Genomic DNA, 12,470 nt, shown 5'->3' on the forward strand with positions numbered 1-12,470 from the left:
TCTGATTTTCTGCAGTTGCATTAAAGCGCACTCATTGTTTTGAAATGTTTTTTTTTTTTCAATAAACCGATTTGAACCGATTCAACACCCGAACTGAATCGAATGTTTTCTGCAGCACATACCTAACATTTATGTTATTAAATTAAATTTGTATTTTTATGTGTAACTGTCTCCCTCTTTCTGTTTTGTGTGTTCTGTCCATGCCAACCCTGCGCTTAGAGAGATGAGTCTGACTTCATTAGTCAGCAAAATTAACGCACATCAGACTCCATCACACTGTTAACTTTGGGAACCGTTGAATCGGACGTTCGAATCATTGAAACGGGCGGTCCGGACGAATCGGTTCGGTAAACCGAGTCGAACTTGATATTTCTTGAACTTTGTGGAGAAGTCTTTAGCTGCGTTGCTAAGTGGGGGCGTGCACGGCGCGCGCGTCCCCGCCCCTGGGTAGTGGCTGCACGAGCGCAGGCGAGCACAACTCCGCTCGGTGGTTACAGAGAGGTTAGCCCAGCTCAGGGGGATGAGCCAGCGGGACCGGGCGGTCAGACGACGGGTCAGTTTTAACCACCTTTTCCCTTGTTGGATAGCCTCGTTCTCGAGCCTGAAAGCGTCAACTTTACTGAAGACACCGGAGTGAAGAGCGGACGGTAAGCGGGCTGCACGCTTCTCCACAGACACAGTACTGAGGTCAGCAGACGCTGTGGGAGCCGAAGTTTGTTGGGACTGACTGCGTGTGTTTGATCCTTAACGGCACACAATGCTTTGATGTTTTGGGGGCTTTTATAACTACTTGAAACTGGTCGGTTTACGACGAAATTAGTTTTTATTTCTCGTGTTTTGGCCGTTGATAAAAGGGAAGTGTTTAGCTTCAGTTAAATCGGTCGGGAATTGCAGCAACGTGATCCTCACCTTCGGTGTTCCAGCATTTACAATGGAAATGCTTCAGTTTAAAGGGGACCTCCACCACTTTTTCAAAATTTGTACAAAATTCAATCATTAAGAAGTAAATGAAGTCATTCAGATCGTTTTGGCGTGAAATGCATCATTCTGAAGAAACTACAGAGTCGGAATTTCTTAGAATGGTCGTGATAGGAACCAGACTTCCGATGCATTGAGCGCAACTAAAAGCTGAAAGCTACGTCACAGAAAGTGATTAACATGAAATGGTTACGAATATGCTGTGTGATGCCTGAGACACACTGCTTTACTGTAGTTTTGCTATAAGGATTTGGTCACAAATACGATTTTTAAAAATCCATTCATGGCGGAGGGGTACATGCAGGATGTTGTAAGGCAAAATAGTCCCCAAAAATAGTCCCGTTATTTGTTGGATTTCCCACTGTTTTCTCATTATCAGCGTTTGCATATTGAAAACTCAGAGGACACATGTGGGTTCAGTGGTGGGTTTGGATAGTAAATAAAATGTCTATATTTACAGTCATGACCCCTGGTTACTATCACCACCACTGTAAACAAATTTAAATATGTTTCTCTAGAGCAGCACATTTCACATCAAACCACTCTGAGTGACTTTGTTTACATCTCAACCACTGGGTTATGCAGAAATTTTGAAAAATGGTGGAAGTCCCCTTTAACTATAAGTAGTACTAATACGAGTCCAGTAAGACGAGCTCCCATAATGGATGTTATGTATTCTTCCATTTTGCTCCAACCAGTGCCAGACTGGAAGATAATGTAGAAATATAGATTGTGTTGGTTCAACACTGAATTATTACATCATTGGTTTAATTTTTTGACATCAGTGTGGTTGTCCTGTTAGAACTGGGTAATAAGGTTCCTCTGAACTTTAATAACAATGTTTCCTGCCTTGTTGATTAGAACATATAAAATGTGCTTGTTTTCTGTCTGTTTTTGGTTTTGTTGGCAGCAAGATCTCAACAGCCTTTTGTTTCATAAGGCAGCTCTGAGTCTCTGGCCATGATGAGGCAGCTGCCAAACCCTTACTCAGACATGTTTTCCTTGAACTGATTTTCAGCTGACCATTAAGTTTCTTCCTCCATTTTTAAGCTGTAATCAAGCTCAAGGACTTCTTTAATGGCGTCTCTCAAACAGCGTATCTAAGTTTGAAGGGAATCAGGGAAGAAGTTCTTGGCGCATGACCCATCGTCTTTATCACGAGGAAACAGACTCTTTGTTGAAGGTCAGGAACTTTGATAGTTTATCTTAAGCAATTTCCTCTCATAATGCACTAATAGTGTATGTAATGACGTGCGTAACACATTTAAGGTGGCAGAGGCAGACATCCAAAGCTTGGGTGCATGTTGTTCCAAACATGGAGCGAGTCCCTCTGAAGCCCCCACCTCGTGGTCTCTTTCATGACTTAGGCTTCATCATTGAAACCTGCCGCCACTGATCTGCTCATCATTTAAGGAAAAGAAAGTTGTCAGGAAAATCCCTTTTAGATCAGCACAAGTCTTTATCCCCCCATATCTATTGCTTTTCATCCCTAGGCTTTAGTTAAGACAGGCAAAGCTACTTAAAAGGAGCAGCCGTGCAGGCCGGTAGCTGATTGGCAGGTGAGCTGGGGGAGATTTGCAGGCAGGGGGATTATTGGAGTGTCTGTGGGAGAAGAGAAGAGACGGCTCAGTCGAGGCCTGGTTCCCCCTCAGCGATTAAATAGATTAGCTGCGTTTACCCAGAGAGAAAGGGAGGTGAGGAAGGGTCAACATGCCAATACAGCAAACTGATTTTGCGCCACCAGACACATCAGCTCTCACGCTTATCCCCACCTGCAACAATGAGGCATTTAAAAAGGGGACTGGCAATTAGACAGTTTAAGTTGATTACACACTCTGTCAGTGTATTGAAAGCAGGCAAGGCCTGGTCGGGCTTTGTGACTGAAAGAGGGGTAAATCCGCTTGTGATTGGCAGAAGAGCTGTGGAATTGATCTCCTGCCAGTCTTTATCAGCAGGGCTGTGGCGTCGACCGCTGACTGTTTAGTGTACTTTTACTCAGATTCATTTATTTGTTTAACTTGTACGTTTTTTAGTCATGAAGCATTGATGCTGTGAAATTGCTTTTTAAGGGGCAGATCTTACATTGCTCTTTTAACTTGAACCAAAAATGGTTGTAATTCATTTTTACATGTCCTGTTTCCAACCTCTCTTCATTCTTTACGATTAGTCAGGCTGTTTTTGTTACTATGCTTTTATTAAGCAATAGAACACAAGAGGGAGTGTGTTATTGAAGGCGAGTGCCGTAGATCATCACAGCAGTGATGTTATTCACAATAACACACAACCTCGAGTGTTCTATTTCTTTTATACAACAGTTAATAAAATAAAGCCATAAAACTGCTGCAATATCAGGTTCAGCTCAGTTTTGTCAGTTTTTGCCAGATCTGTATTAATGTTGTTTTGTTCCAGCCAGTCTGTAAAGCATCTTACAGCCCGTTGGGTTCATTTCTGGCTGTTTCTAGGTTGTTTAGCGGTTCTTCTGTCGCAGCTGCCGACTGAAAAGCTGCTCAGTGGTGATGACAGTTTGGGAATTTAGTGTCGTCTCATCTTCAGAGTCTGACCAAATTGGTCAGTGTCCATTTTCTGTTTGTGTAAGAAAGTAAGAAGTAAAAACACTTGAGCGTCTCCTACAGCTGTCAAACTTGTTGCTTAGTAATGGCATCTCAGCGGAGTGATGCAGTGTTTGTGAATAAACCGTGATGTTATGGCGAAATAACAGCACAGTTAGAACGCTTCTCAACCAATCAGCTGGCTTGGCCGGAACTGACTGTTGTATGAAAGGGCCCATTTCATGGGAAATCAACTTTCCCTTACTATTTGTAAATGATGACGTTTAAAGTAATATGTAAACATTGTTAAAGGTTCAGCGTGTACTTTTCATTACCCAGTCCAACAGTACATTTTGACTGTTTTGTTTCTGTGATGTCATGAGAACCGGCTCATTTACTTATATTCAACCTATAGCAGTTTAGCATTGTGAGGCCGGACATGATCTTGCAGTGAGAATACACATGTGGGGCCAGCCCGTTAAACTTCTGGTGCTGGATTGTGGAGAAATCCACCACTAACAAGAGAATTCCCCCTCTAAAACCCACTCCCAGATTCCTCTGGTCCATGCTGGTTTAATGTCTGGAATACAATGACGGCACAAGCCAAACAAGCTATCATGCAAGATGCGTTTATTTGTACTGCATGTGAAGTGTTCTTCTTATATGTAATCTACATGCTCAGGGGAACTTAACAGCAATGATAACTTGCATTATATCCATGGGCTAACAACACACTTGTTCATTGGACAGTTTTGACCAGCGCACCATCTCCCCCTATTTTGAGCTCCCCCTTCGTGAGGCATTGGACTGGTTTAGAGATTTCTCGCTCAGTTTGTTCCCTAAATAGTAAATCTACATTCCTACCCATATTTAACCCAAAAGTTCTCATGGTTGCCCCCAGACGTTCTTGTTATGAGATCATGTCTAGCAGTTTAGCCCCACCCATTCATGCTGAAGTCCTAGGGAGTGTTTTGGCTCTGAATGCCTTTGGAAATGATGCACAGTACAGGGCAGCCAATCAGAACAGAACTTATTTACCTGTATCAGTCTTAAAGGCACAGTAACTTGTTTATTTCTAATGGGTAAAGAGAGGTTGGAAAATAGTCATGAAAAAATTAGTTATGGCAGTTTTGGTACATAAACCACACGATTGTTATAGGAAAAAGTCAAATACAAGAAAAATGTAGGATATGGTGCCTTCAAGACAGATTTATGTTAATGTCCACTGTTTTGATTGGCTGCCTTGTATTGTGCTTATTCTAAAAACACCATACAACAAAAAATTAGATGTGAATAAGTATATATTTGGACTGTGGAGTGGATGGTATGTTTAAACCTTACAGTATTTACATACTACAAAAAAGTGTTGTTATTGCACCCTTGACTGAGGCATGAACTAGAGATCTCATCGGTATCAGTGGTTATCAGTTTCGGTTCAATATCAGCAGAAAACACCTGTCACTTTTACATTGTCTCAGATGATTTTATTAATTGTGTATTTATTTCTGTGGGGTAGTACAGTGTTTAATTAGATTGAACCTGACAGCCTGCTTGTAGATGATCTTCTTCAGTGAAAATGCTTCAATTAAATTAGCTTATTTTAATGCTTAGTAATTTTTAAAGAAGAAATGTCATCTTGGTATTGGACCATACTCAAGGTTTCAATGTCAGTAATAACAGTATAATAACAGTATAATAACGGTAACAGAAAAGAAAAAGTGGTATCGTGACATGTCTAGCATGAACCCCAAGTGTGAAAAGGTGTCCAAAATATTCCCCGAAGGGCATAATAAGTGATTTTCTGAAGAACATAAAAATGCTGCTAACAGCTGAGAATATACAGGGTTGATAATTCAGAAATGATAGTGATTAAAGGGGAGTTTGTACCTTTCTGGAATAGAGGTGGTACGATATGACACTCTGTCATGATAAATTTTGTTATTGTGATAAACGCTGTGCTTCTCTGAGCATATTGTGAATATCATCAGTACTTAAAGAACGCTGACCAACTGTATGTTTTATTAGAGTGCAACATTAGTCATGATTAATTGGATTATGGGCAGTGCAGTATGTAAAACATTGAACAAAAATCATTGCATTCGTAGTTTTGATGTCTGTTTTCAAATGTGGCACTTCTAGCGCCTTATGTCTGTCTGTCAGAACATCGCAAGACATATTGCTTATTGTGAACTTGTCTTGAAGTATTGTGGCATGATATTTTTGCCATATCACCCCCTCCCAGCCTGGGGTAACCTCAGACTGAACCAAGGTTACAAGGCTTGTGTTATAATAGATGCGAGATCCAAGGACAAAAAGATGGCCTTCCTTTTTTAAAGTCAGCAACGTCCACACAAATGGAAAGCAGTGATAACTGTTTACTGCTTAGTTCTTCCATATAGAAACTTTGCCTTTGTTATCCAGGAAAGCCAGTGTAGGTTTCTACAGCTTTCTCATGTTTTAATTTGGGTCTCGCTTCACCGTCTCCCCTGCCACTGCTGAGCTGCTATGCTCTGCCTGCCTCCAAGCATCAAAAGTAGTGCAGGGCTTGATCAGCGCCTTATTAAAGAGCTTCATTGTGCTGGCTCCACCTGCCTGCAGCCCTAATGTTTTCCTCCCAGCCGGGATCAATGGCAACCCAGTAGGGCCCAGATCCAGTCTTATTTATGCAGGCCGGGGCTCCGAGGAAGCCAGCCAGACCCATCTGTAAAGCTTTGTATGGAATCAGTATGGGGGGTAGAGAGTGGATAAAGCTCACAGGTGTATCTGCTCCTGGCTGCTTTCAAATGCAAGTCAGGGCTCTGGGCCATGCTGAGCGCCAGCTAATTAGGGGAGTGAAAGAGAGGACGCAGAGCTGTGTGTAACAATCAGGCAGCCGCTCTGCCCTCTCCCTGCGTGTAGGTGGATGGGTGTCTTTGTAGGGGGCTGCTTCGAAATGTCCGGGGACAAGCTGCAGTCCCATCTGCCTCTTCTTTTCATCTGCTGCATGTGAGCGTCGCCTTGCCTTTTTCTGGGATCTCAGCAGGGGAACAGACCTTGAACTGTGCGGTGTTTGACTGTGCCGACGCTCTTCAGCGCAAAAGAACTGCCTTTCTTCTCCTTTACATTGCACTGTCAAAAAAAGACTTCATGTTATGCTGATATGTGGAATAAACTAAATTATTGTCTAATTCTGTTCAAACTCGGTCTATCTGTCTGTTCGTATCTCTCTAGCTTTTCTCTACCTGTTCACATCTGTCTTTCTGTTAGGGATGACAGACAAATTGGCTGATGGTATTTTTTTCCATATTTGGAGTAGACAATGCATCAGACAACAAAGACAATTGACCTAGAAACTGCTCAAAAACAAGTTCTTTGATAGTTCTCTCATACTGTTCTCACGTGGTTGGTCTTTACAGAACAATGGCAGAAGTCTCTTTTAATCTGATGAGAAATTGGAGCACTCAGTTTTAGATAAAATACAAAGATTTAGAGTGCATTATTATTTTAAGTGATATCTGAGTGTGTGAAAGGTCGCAGTCTTAGTACAAGTCAAGTGTATTTTTTTCCCATGTAATTGAGCTAAAATTATCATGGCGGCAAATTTGTTGTCATTTTCTAACTCAAGTTTCCTTGAGTAGCTCAACGTAGAACAACTAGGCATCTTAGAATTTTAAACTGGAAACTCAGTGTTATGTTGTGACTCTAAACTCCAACCTAAATTTGTTAGGACAATAGGATTATTACTAGGGATGGCCAATATGGTGAATGTGGGCCAGAGCCATTATCCTCAGTTTTGCGTGTACGTATCTACATATGCCAATGCTGATACATACTCATTTGTAAACTGTAGAAATTGGGACTAGATCCACCTGGATTAGCATTACAAAGAAATGTGACATTAATTTCATAACATTATGACCACCTCCTTGTTTCTACACTCATTGTCCATTTTATCAGCTCCACTTACTATATAGGTGCACTTTGTAGTTACAGTTACAGACTGTAGTCCATCTGTTTCTCTGATACTTTGTTAGCCCCCTTTTACCCTGTTCTTCAGTGGTCAGGACCCCATGGACCCTCACAGAGCAGGTACTATTTGGGTGGTGGATCATTCTCAGCACTGCAGTAACACTGACGTGGTGGTGGTGTGTTAGTGTGTGTTCTGCTGGTCTGAGTGGATCAGTCACAGCAGTGCTGCTGGAGTTGTTAAACACAGTGTCCACTCACTGTCCACTCCATTAGACACTCCTACCTTGTCGGTCCACCTTGTAGATGTAAAGTCAGAGATCATAGCTCATCTGCTGCTGCACAGTTTGTGTTGGTCATCCTCCAGTCCTTCATCAGTGGTCACAGGACGCTGCCCACAGGACGCTGTTGGCTGGATATTTTTGGTTGGTGGACTGTTCTCAGTCCAGCAGTGACACTGAGGTGTTTAAAAACTCCAGCAGCACTGTTGTGTCTGATCCACTCAGACCAGCGCAACACACACTAACACACCACCACCACCACGTCAGTGTTACTGCAGTGCTGAGAATGATCCAGCACCCAAATAGTACCTGCTCTGTGAGGGTCCATGGGGGTCCTGACCACTGAAGAACAGGGTAAAAGGGGGCTAACAAAGTATGCAGAGAAACAGATGGACTACAGTCTGTAACTGTAGAACTACAAAGTGCACCTATATAGTAAGTGGAGCTGATAAAATGGACAATGAGCGCAGAAACAAGGAGGTGGTCGTAATGTTATGCCTGATCGGTGTATAAATCTCTGTCTTAATCTGTCTGTTTGTATATCTGTTTGTTTATTTATCTGTTTGTCTCTCGGTGTTATCTTAAAAGCTAATACGTTCTTCATCGTTTACTAGTCTTGAGAGAGTGCTTCTGGTGCATTGGCGTCTTAACATTAACTCCTTGACCTTTCTGTCTGACTCTCCTCTTCACATTAAGGGCATGTCAGTTGCTGCTAGTATGAATACTTTTGTGCAGACTGACTTTTAAAATGACCTTCTGAAGATCTTACAAGGCTCTTAAGATGACCTTTGGTTCCTGGAGAGGTAGCAGTGGGTCGAATCTAATTTATTGCATTGACTGTTTGACTAAACGTTTATATAGTCAGTTCAACCTCACTGTTTTAGAGCACAACGATGCTCCAGAATATTTGTCATGGTTGTTTACCTGCTACGCTTGATAGTCTTGCTTCACGCGGTCTAATGCCCAGGTGAAGTCAACAATCTGCTGAAAGCAGTGAAGTGTAAAAGGATATTGAAGTTTGTATTCTGTTTAATTACAGGTATGATTACAGACTCTCCATAATTAAATCAGGAGGAAATGACATATATTTTGTTCTGAAAAATGACTTCTGTTTTTTTCCCCACCCGCCGCACATTAAACAGGCTTAATGTGAAAAGTTTTCCCTGTTCTAGCTCAACAGTGTGTGAAATGTCGCTCCATTATCTAATGAGAAATTAATTAGAAATCATAATGAAATCAGGTGTTTCTGAAGCGTGCATCCAAAATGAGAATATAAAAACCTTCAGAAACAGATATCTGCACCGTGTTATCTCCAGCTGTTCTACTGGAAAAACAACCCAGAATCAAACCAACCACACTGCAAAAACCTAAAACTCAAGGAGGCTTTGAGGCTCCCAGCTTCCAACAAAACCTTCTCACTAATAAACTACAGTATATAATCAAGTGGACAAAGCCCAGTCAGACAGACGAACCTTGGATACAATTAGAACAACTTGTTGCCAAAAGTGCTGGTAATTTACTAAGCAGTGAAATGCGAATCATAGACTTACCATTTATTAGCTCATCACTCAAACACCACTCCCTCTTTAGTAGCCCAATGATGGCAACGATTGTGGCAGCTTAGTGGAAAATCACAAACTCCTCACTCTCACCTCTAAATACACTCCCATATGACACAACCCTGACTTACCAACAACCAAATTACCAAATTTCTGCAAGTGGATAGAAAAAGACATTATGAATTTTAATCACGTTTCAGAACAACAATTATGTCTCAGTCTCATAATTAACCCAGACATATGGCATTGAAAGAAACCAGCTTCTCAAATATAGGGTGATTCAAAACGATTCATCCGATTTGAAAGCACCATATTTTTCCAACCATGAGGTGCCAAGGAACCAATTACATACCAACTGAAAGACCCCCTCTGCCTGTTCTGACTGTCACCGGAAGACGGCTCCCTTCAGTCTGAGAGGAGATGAGACCCCTGAGCAGAAAGTGTTCTGCGTTCTCCACTTCAATAAGAGTGAATCCGTCATAACTGTGCAGTGTGATTTTCGTGGGCAGTGAAGCTCCAACAGCTCAGAGCGTTCATCGTTGGTTCCACAACACTGGATGATCTCCGAAATCGCACTGAAAGAGCCGTGAGTGCAGTGACACCCGAGATGCTCAATCCAGTATGGGATGAGTTTGACTATGGTGTTGATGTTGTCTGTACAGCTGGAGGAGGTTCATACTGAGACCTTGTAAAAACTACATAATAAACTTTATGCTCAATTAAACCATTTACAGTTCACTGCATTGTTCTGTAATGATTGACAAGTGAAATAAATCATTCTGAAATCGGATTAATCTTTTTGAATCACCCTGTATCTCCAACTTGGTCCCATTATATGCTAAAAGATCAAGCAAAAAGGAAATACATTTGATATCTTCCTTAATTGAACTCCTGTCTGAAGTGTATTGGTTAACATCCAGATTAAACTCCACAGTATCTGTACCGTTAAGGACATGGAAAGATGATCTCTAATTTACTCCATCTACTGGATTCTGGAACAAATCTAACATGACCAATCTACTACTTATGCAGTATAAAGTAATTCACAGAGTGCACTTCACAGGGCAAACGTTAAATAAATTGGATTTTGTGGAATCTGAAATTTTGTAGTTTAGTTCTCACTAAACACCCCAGATGCCATATGGTATTGGACACCCATTACCAACACTTTTGGCAGCAATTGTTGATCAGTTGACCCCACTGAGTGCGTATACGTGCACTCAATAATCCGATCATATTTAGATTTCTGCAGTTATCCAGATATTCAAGTTGTCATGTAAACACCATACTCCAATCTAGAAATCTGATTAAGAAATCTGATAAAGAGGCTGAACTTTAGCTCAGTAATCAGATTTCTCAGTGCATGTAAACTCATACTCCAATCTTCTATCGGATTTCTCAGTCTGCGCAGTGCGCGAGATCAGACGGTGGATGTCGCAAGACGCAGCGAAACGCTTTTGGAGCGGCACTGAAACCAAACACGAAATAAAGGAGTTAAATATTCTTTATAGATGATGTAAGTATGTTCGTATTTTCAGGTAAAGTATTGTGATGTTAAAAAAAAACATTGTTACATCGCGTCTTCTTCTGTGAGTTTATTGGCTGGTTGCAAAGCAGAAATCTGATTACTGTCTGACTCATGTAGACCTGGAGTTTATCAGATTACTCAAGTGCATGTAAACGTGTTTTTGGATTACTGACAAAATCAGATTTTCTGCAGTTATTAAGTGCATGTAAACGCACTCACTGTTGCACCAACCCGATCCCGCTTTTCCCATCATGCTGGTTGCTAGGAGACATATCAGCAACCAGGTTGACCAAGAAAAACAGCGGAGCACTTCTTTTATTGTTAACCATCGCCAAGAAAACCATTCTTATAAACCAGAAATCAAGGAAAACCATTAAACTAATTAAACATTAAAACCAAAAACTTGCTGTCTGACTATATATCAATGGAAAACAGGATCCTTGCAGATATGCCACACTTCCTTAGCTATACCTCCATATACCTCATACCTGTAGCCTTTCCTATGAATGTCCACTCACACACACACACACACACACACACATGTTGGAGCATAGATCAGTATGTAATTGAAGCCAAGCTAATTTATATTGTGCAGCATGAGGATGTATAGAAGCTGCCACCAATTTGAAGGTCTGTCCATTCCATTATGTCTAGTGGACAGTGTGGATCCTCGGTTTATTTGACAGCTTCAGCTTCTGCTCCTGTTCACGCTGTGACAGAACCTCGTTCTAGACCCCTAGTTTCTATGGCTACGACAATAGTGACCTCATGTTTTGGTTTCAAAGTACTTGTGAAGAGATTTTGTGTTTCTGTCTCCAGCTGCTTACATGGGAAACCATGGAGGGCATGGTTTTGAAACACATCACCCTTGGTCTGAAAAGGAAAGCTGCATCACAAAGAGAAGAAATCACAGCTACCCCATGTTTGAGAGTACTTGTGCAAGGTTTTATTCAACAAAAACATAACCAGGTGCAGAATTATTCTCAGTACCGGCAGTGCACCAAACGACAAGCTCTCTGTGGGGTCTTAATGTAGGTTTGTGGTGGATTGCCATCGATCCTCAGCTCAGTTACAGTCCTTACACATATACTCGATTCGTGTTTTGTTGCCGAGCGTTTTTAATGGTTTAAAGATTTCTCCGCATTTCATCATGAGCTGCGCAGCGCCTCAGAGAAATCTGTCTCCTTGCATTTGATCAGTGGTGAAATGTCTTTGATACTCATTTAGCTGTGCTTAATATTTCACAGCTCTGTAAAGGGTCTGTATACTTTGGGAACCTAAAGTCAGTTCTGTGTAATGGCAGACATAATAGGCCTGTGACCCTTAGAAGGAAACTATTTGAAATGGTTATTTTTAGATCTGTGTGTACTGCTGTGTGTTGTAGTGGCATGATGTTGCTTTAAAGCAGTTCATAGAGTTCAGTTTTTCTGTCATGTTACAGTGTTGTTAGCTTTTGCGTATCATACTAATTCCTGCTACCACTTAGGCTCTGTTTTGGTTATGGTTATTCTCATGAAACATAACAAATGCTGGAACCCAACCTGAAAAAATAAACTATGACTAAAACATTTTTCATTTTCAAATATACAAACAGTGATGACTCGTTGAATCATTTAAAGTAAACCTGAAT

At 41.3% G+C, this 12,470-nt stretch overlaps 1 protein-coding gene across 2 annotated transcripts in view; it reads left to right on the forward strand.

The window, feature by feature from the left end:
* The first annotated feature begins 470 nt into the window (after positions 1-470).
* tspan18a (tetraspanin 18a) overlaps positions 471-12,470 on the forward strand; it is a 47,000-nt gene continuing 35,000 nt past the window's right edge. For both annotated transcript variants that reach the window (XM_036586845.1, XM_036586847.1), the window contains exon 1: positions 471-647. The gene's annotated coding sequence lies outside the window, so the exon portion shown is untranslated. The remainder of the gene's footprint in view (positions 648-12,470) is intronic.

This window comes from Colossoma macropomum, unplaced genomic scaffold (genome assembly GCF_904425465.1).
Source record: "Colossoma macropomum unplaced genomic scaffold, Colossoma_macropomum, whole genome shotgun sequence".
Taxonomy (NCBI): Eukaryota; Metazoa; Chordata; class Actinopteri; order Characiformes; family Serrasalmidae; genus Colossoma; species Colossoma macropomum.